Consider the following 8,017-nt stretch of genomic DNA (forward strand, 5'->3'; position numbering starts at 1 on the left):
TATTGGAGCTTCAGCTTCAGCATCAGTCCTTCCAATGAATAGTCAGGGTTGATTTCCTTTAGGATTGACTGGTTTGTTCTCCATGCAATCCAAGAAACTCTCAAGTGTCTTCTCCAGCACCAGTTAAAATGCTGCACTCAATATGTCAGCAAATTTGGAAAATTTGGAAAACTCAGCAGTGGCCACAGGAATGGAGAAGATCAGTTTTCGTTCTAATCCCAATAAAGGGAAGTGCCAAAAAATGTTCAAACTACCAGACAATTTTGCTCATTTCACATGCTAGTAAGGCTATGCTCAAAATCCTTCAAGCTAGGCTTCAACAGTACGTGAACCGAGAATGTGTAGATGTACAAGCTGGGTTTAAAAAAGGCAGAGGAACCAGAGATCAAATTGCCAACATTCACTGGATCATAGAGGAAGCAATGGAATTCCAGAAAAAGTATCTACTTCTGCTTTACTAACTATAGGAAAGCCTTTGACTGTGTGGATTAGAGCCAGACTACATGTAAAATTTGGAGAAATCTATTAACTGCTATGAATATTTCTCTGTCTTATGGATTCACTGAAAAAGTATTGTACTTGTGCTTCTGAGACTTAATTCTGTAACCAAACCACTGATGTCTATTGCTGGGGAAGAAAGAAAAAAAAATTCTAGCTGAACTAAGAACCAAACTGAGCATAAAGAAAGAAAAATAAGTGTTTTGGTGCAGATGAAGTAAAGCCGTGCATGGCAGCAAATACTCTGAAGATATTGATGCCAGCACCGTGTCAGGAAAAGATAGCTAATAAAGTGTGTTCCTCCTCCCCACAGGCTTCACTCTGATCATCTGGAGGGCTCATTTAATGCATGGGATATCACATTTAATATCATCAATCATGGTGATAAATTGACTGTAAGAAATTGGCAAAATTTATTATCAATAGATATTATATTTCTGGGGCTATTGAATAGCATGAGATTCAAGAGTCTGCTTTGTCTAAGTACTAGTTACAAAAGGAAGGTACTAACTGCATTTGGGGGCTCTTTCTTTCTTTTTTTTTAATTTGAGGCTCTTGGTTCAAGACTGATTGGGTGCTGTCCTCCAAGAAAGAGTTGGTACTGGTGGGAGTAGCAGTTGCTGTTCCCATTGTGCTCATTGGCAGTGAGTCAGCACAGCCTGAAATGGTCCAATTCATGTTTGGAGATGACCTTGAGGGCCCTCATTCATCCAGGGTCACTGAGTAGGGGCCCCATTCAGCAGCTGTTCTCCTACATGTGGTAGCCTCATAGCCATGAAACTCAGGCCCAACTCCTGCTGTATCTTGTGCATCCAATGTGGTCATTGGTCACATCCTGCAGTCTTGGGGGCACCTTCCATGGGTCCCATAGTAGGAAGGCCAAGCTCCATGTCATGGGCCCTTATGGCCCCACAATGTTCCAGGCACCCTCAGACATCACTGTGGCAGGACCAAGATCACTGCTGGTGTCCAGCAGCGTGATGATGGTGTTCTTTCCAGTCACAGTCTAGCCATGTCAGCCACCTGCTGGACATCACCCTCTATCACATGGGCTGGCTGGGGCCCTCGGTGGGCAGCCTGGAGGAGGTGTTTCACACCAGCACTGTCATCTCATAGCCTACCTGCACCACCTGACCAGTTGGTGAGCCCGGTCCTCCCATGGCGCCAAAGAGGGCAATCTTCTGAACAGCCATGCTTCAGGGTCGTGGGGGTGTGAGGCCTTGGAGTCAAAAGACACACAAGAACTGACTTGGACTCTTCTTCAAATTAATTTCCTATTTGGTGTCGGAGAAAATCTGTTGTATATATTGAAAATTGGGATGATTTTCTTTAATAAAATACGTACAACCTACACCCATAGTCTTCTGATCCCCTAAATTATTCAGATTTTAGTTTAAATCCAACTCTACTACTATATACTAGTGGTAGTAGAATTCAGCAAGATACTTCAACTTGCAAGGCTTCAGTTTCTGAATTTACAAAATAAGGTTAAATTTATTTATCAAGGCTTGTTCACAGGATGGATGCAGAGGCATAATTCATGATTAAAATGTCAACACAAATCCCAGTATCAATGAAACAACTAAGTTAACTCTTTATACTTCAAGGCTTGGAATGTCAATTTCTTTGCCTATCTGTATCTATATCTTTATTCACATCTGTATCTATATTTAATGCACACCTGTTTCCAGGTGGCAATAGTGGTAAAGAATCTGTCTGCCAATGCAGGGGTCATAAGAGACACAGGTTTGATCCCTGAGTTGGGAAGACCCCCTGGAGAAGGACACAACAACCCACTCCAATATTCTTACCTGGAGAATCCCATGTACAGAGTCTGACGGACTATGGTCCATAGGGTCACAAAGCGCTGGACACAACTGAAGTGTACCTAAAGTAATATAATATAGTTCCATATGAGTTTCTATAACCTCTATACAAAACATTGGCTTGATTTCCTAATAACTGTCTGAGCTACAACTTTCATTAAAATCAGAATACTTACATTTAGCTTTTTGCCCAAGTTAATCTTGATTCAAACCTGTATCTTATAACAGAGAGTCAGCCACATTTCTTTTTCAGGAATCCAGGTTATATTTTATTTGTTGTGGTAACCGATGTCAAAGATTGAAAGTTGGTCAGCCAGTACTGTAGGAATTATGAAGCTACAACTTTCCATTATAAATTTTCATCCTAGAAGTCTTGTCAAAAAACCTTTCTACACACCTGCGTGTTACTTGGGAGTCATGCTCTATTTCTAAAAATAAAACTTTAAGAAGAGTGTTCACTGAAGATAGACCAGAGATAAAGATGTTTAGGAATAATTGGCTTAGTTGTTACATAAATTCAGTGAACCCAACCGTGTTTCACTGCTTTCTTTTTTCCCTTCTCTGAGCCAGTGTTTATACATAAAAATCTTGGAATACTCTTGTTTTCATCTGCTGCAGCTTTTCTAGGAGCACCACTGCCGTCCAAAAGCAAGTGAAATGCCTACGATTATATTAATTTGTATTACAACACACATCTTGTTTAGAGGATAGATAATTTTTGGTGACTAGGCAGGTGTTTTCATTCTAACATCAGGAATTACGTTTCATAATGCATTTGATGGTCTACATATCACATCTGAATGATTTTTCAGGAATTGAATGTTAAGCCACCTGAAGCCCTTGTTTTGAATTCTCAGCCCTACATTCTGGGAGGAGTCTCAGCCCATCTTCACAAGTAGAGCATGTGATTCTTTCCTAGCTAATCAGAACTTTGCAACTTCCTCACCCCAGTGATCTGTTCAGGTGTGGGTATGTGATCTAGCCATTGCCAACCAAACTCAGTAAAACTTTTTCTTTGAATCTGACAGGAATGATTTCATACTGTTGCTGCCAAAATTACCTGAAAGCACTTAGCTAGTACTTTTTTGGACACACTGACACAGTAAGGAGACCCAAGAGAAAGAAACTAGGTTGGTAATATTTTCTACAACATTTTGTCATGAAATGTTTTTGTATATAAAGAAAAGATGAAGCTATTTTACCGTAATCACCTAATTACTTGCCACCAAGATTCTAAAATTAACATTATGCCATAGTTGGTTTTTCATACATCCAACCATCTATTCATCCCATTCCCCAACCACCAACTCATTTAAATTTTTTTTTTTTTTCAGATTTTCAAAAATGATTTTTATTTATTCTGCCAAAGTTGAGGTAGTCAAACTTCACTTCTTTTTTTTATTTTTTTTATTTTTTTTAATTTTAAAATCTTTAATTCTTACATGTGTTCCCAAACATGAACCCCCCTCCCACATCCCTCCGCATAACATCTCTCTGGGTCATCCCCATGCACCAGCCCCAAGCATGCTGTATCCTGCGTCAGACATAGACTGGTGATTCAATTCTTACATGATAGTATACATGTTAGAATGCCATTCTCCCAAATCATCCCACCCTCTTCCTCTCCCTCTGAGTCCAAAAGTCCGTTATACACATCTGTGTCTTTTTTCCTGTCTTGCATACAGGGTTGTCATTGCCATCTTCCTAAATTCCATATATATATGTGTTAGTATACTGTATTGGTGTTTTTCTTTCTGGCTTACTTCACTCTGTATAATTGGCTCCAGTTTCATCCATCTCATCAGAACTGATTCAAATGAATTCTTTTTTATGGCTGAGTAATACTCCATTGTGTATATGTACCACTGCTTTCTTATCCATTCATCTGCTGATGGACATCTAGGTTGTTTCCATATCCTGGCTATTATAAACAGTGCTGCGATGAACATTGGGGTACATGTGTCTCTTTCAATTCTGGTTTCCTCGCTGTGTATGCCCAGAAGTGGGATTGCTGGGTCATAAGGTAGTTCTATTTGCAATTTTTTAAGGAATCTCCACACTGTTCTCCATAGTGGCTGTACTAGTTTGCATTCCCACCAACAGTGTAAGAGGGTTCCCTTTTCTCCACACCCTCTCCAGCATTTATTGCTTGCAGATTTTTGGATCGCAGACATTCTGACTGGTGTGAAGTGGTACCTCATTGTGGTTTTGATTTGCATTTCTCTAATAATGAGTGATGTTGAGCATCTTTTCATGTGTTTGTTAGCCATCCATATGTCTTCTTTGGAGAAATGTCTATTTAGTTCTTTGGCCCATTTTTTGATTGGGTCGTTTATTTTTCTGGAATTGAGCTGCATCAGTTGCTTGTATATTTTTGAGATTAGTTGTTTGTCAGTTGCTTCATTTGCTATTATTTTCTCTCATTCCGAAGGCTGTCTTTTCACCTTGCTTATATTTTCCTTTGTTGTGCAGAAGCTTTTAATTTTAATTAGATCCCATTTGTTTATTTTTGCTTTTATTTCCAGAATTCTGGGAGGTGGATCATAGAGGATCCTGCTGTGATTTATGTCTGAGAGTGTTTTGCCTATGTTCTCCTCTAGGAGTTTTATAGTTTCTGATCTTACATTTAGATCTTTAATCCATTTTGAGTTTATTTTTGTGTGCGGTGTTAGAAAGTGATCTAGTTTCATTCTTTTACAAGTGGTTGACCAGTTTTCCCAGCACCACTTGTTAAAGAGATTGTCTTTACTCCATTGTATATTCTTGCCTCCTTTGTCAAAGATAAGGTGTCCATATGTGTGTGGATTTATCTCTGGGCTTTCTATTTTGTTCCATTGATCTATATGTCTGTCTTTGTGCCAGTACCATACTGTCTTGATGACTGTGGCTTTGTAGTAGAGCCTGAAGTCAGGCAAGTTGATTCCTCCAGTTCCATTCTTATTCTCAAGATTGCTTTGGCTATTCAAGGTTTTTTGTATTTCCATACAAATCTTGAAATTATTTGTTCTAGTTCTGTGAAAAATGTGGCTGGTAGCTTGATAGGGATTGCATTGAATTTGTAGATTGCTTTGGGCAGTATGCTCATTTTCACTATATTGATTCTTCCGATCCATGAACATGGTATATTTCTCCATCTATTAGTGTCCTCTTTGATTTCTTTCATCAGTGTTTTATAGTTTTCTATATATAGGTCTTTCGTTTCTTTAGGTAGATATATTGCTAAGTATTTTATTCTTTTCGTTGCAATGGTGAATGGAATTGTTTCCTTAATTTCTTTTTCTACTTTCTCATTATCTGTGTAAAGGAATGCAAGGGATTTCTGTGTGTTGATTTTATATCCTGCAACTTTACTATATTCATTGATTAGCTCTAGTAATTTTCTGGTGGAGTCTTTAGGGTTTTCCATGTAGAGGATCATGTCATCTGCAAACAGTGAGAGTTTTACTTCTTCTTTTCCAATTTGGATTCCTTTTATTTCTTTTTCTGCTCTGATTGCTGTGGCCAAAACTTCCAGAACTATGTTGAATAGTAGCGGTGAAAGTGGACACCCTTGTCTTGTTCCTGACTTTAGGGGAAATGCTTTCAGTTTTTCACCATTGAGGATAATGTTTGCTGTGGGTTTGTCATATAAGAGACTACTAAGAGACTACTATCAGCAGTTGTATGCCAATAAAATGGACAACGTGGAAGAAATGGACAAATTCTTAGAAAAGTACAATTTTCCAAAACTGAACCAGGAAGAAATAGAAAATCTTAACAGACCCATCATAAGCACGGAAATTGAAACTGTAATCAGAAATCTTCCAGCAAACAAAAGCCCAGGTCCAGACGGCTTCACAGCTGAATTCTACCAAAAATTTCAAGAAGAGCTAACACCTATCCTCCTCAAACTCTTCCAGAAAATTGCAGAGGAAGGTAAACTTCCAAACTCATTCTATGAGGCCACCATCACCCTAATACCAAAACCTGACAAAGATGTCACAAAAAAAGAAAACTACAGGCCAATATCACTGATGAACATAGATGCAAAAATCCTCAACAAAATTCTAGCAATCAGGATCCAACAACACATTAAAAAGATCATACACCATGACCAAGTGGGCTTTATCCCAGGGATGCAAGGATTCTTCAATATCCGCAAATCAATCAATGTAATTAACCACATTAACAAATTGAAAAATAAAAACCATATGATTATCTCAATAGATGCAGAGAAGGCCTTTGACAAAATTCAACATCCATTTATGATAAAAACTCTCCAGAAAGCAGGAATAGAAGGAACATACCTCAACATAATAAAAGCTATATATAACTCATTTAAATTTTTGAATGTCTATCAAAGTAAGTCACGAACTTTGTATAATTTCCTAAGCCCCCATATCAATGATGGGAGGCAGAACTTCTACTGAAATTTCAGTTACAATAACCAATAAATCCCTTTTTCCTTAAGCCAGTTTGATGACATAATGAGTTTTAAAATCTAACATACAGAGTTTTTAAAATGACACAGGAGTTTAAAAATAAATAGTTGTACATAATTCTTTGTTTTCGGATTGCTTTCCTCAGTTTCTCACACATTCATAGAAGGTGTGAATAATGAAGACTACTGGCCAAATATTACTTCAAAATTTTATGGGTCATGGTAGTGACCCTCAGAACCTATTTCCATAATCCACTCCTAGAATATATACATTGATTTTCAAAACCTTTCCATTTGGTTAAATTTATTTTCAAGAGTCCATACTTTGTCTTAACGTGATAAAGAATGTTAATTGTAAATGCCTTTAGTCAATGTTACTGCAGACATTTTCTAAATTACTGAAAGTATATTTTGGAATTGCAGCAGTGACTAATGAGAACGGAGTTTACAGTAAAATTTTCAAAGGCTACAAATCATAATGGATCATGAAGAGATTGTAAAATATCAAATATTAGTTTAAATGACTTCCAACAATAAAATTACTGCCTAGGGATTTTCCCAGCACAAAACTTTGAAAACTTTCAATAAAATCCTGGCCAAAGAGCTCCTAGAAATATATTTTAATGTTTGAAGCCAATGTTTTAATGTTTTCAATACTTCTATATTTCTTAATAAATATTTTATAAGCTTTCACGGCTGATGCTATTTAAGCATGTGATAAAGCTGCAAAATAATTAGCATAGCACTCTCAATGAAAAGATGGAAGGGTTATTTTTAAAACCTGTAGATGTTGCAGAGGCTATCGAAGTAAAATCAACATAAATGCATGAGTCTTCAATCATGTTCATTAGGCTTACTGACTGTAAATGGCTGGAAGTCAGAGGTCATTTTTGCAATCTTTCCCATTTCTTTCTGTATTGCTAACTTAATTTCCATAGAAAAAATTTCAATGGGCTTTTTATACAAGCTAATAATTTCATACATGATAGTAGTTGTCAGTATCACTTGGCATTTTCTATCCATTAGCTGGTTCTTTCCAGGCAGCATAAAGGATGCTTTCTACTGCATTGACAAACATAGTGAGTTTTGATATAATTATTATTTAATGTCTACTAACTCTGTATCAGGGACTTCTGTGACGGCTCAGTGATAAGGGATCCACCTGCCATTGGAGACGTGGGTTCAATCCCTGGGTCACTAAGATCCCTGGAGAAGGAAATGGCAACCCACTCTAGTATTCTTGCCTAGGAAATCCCATGAACAGAGCCTGGTG

The 8,017-nt window shown here is 37.6% G+C and overlaps 1 pseudogene; it reads right to left on the reverse strand.

Moving 5' to 3' along the window:
- Positions 1–1,039: 1,039 nt before the first annotated feature.
- On the reverse strand, positions 1,040–1,691 carry LOC138419511 (flavin reductase (NADPH) pseudogene; annotated as a pseudogene).
- Between the last annotated feature and the right edge of the window lie 6,326 nt (positions 1,692–8,017).

Source organism: Ovis canadensis, chromosome 14 (genome assembly GCF_042477335.2).
Source record: "Ovis canadensis isolate MfBH-ARS-UI-01 breed Bighorn chromosome 14, ARS-UI_OviCan_v2, whole genome shotgun sequence".
Lineage (NCBI taxonomy): Eukaryota > Metazoa > Chordata > Mammalia > Artiodactyla > Bovidae > Ovis > Ovis canadensis.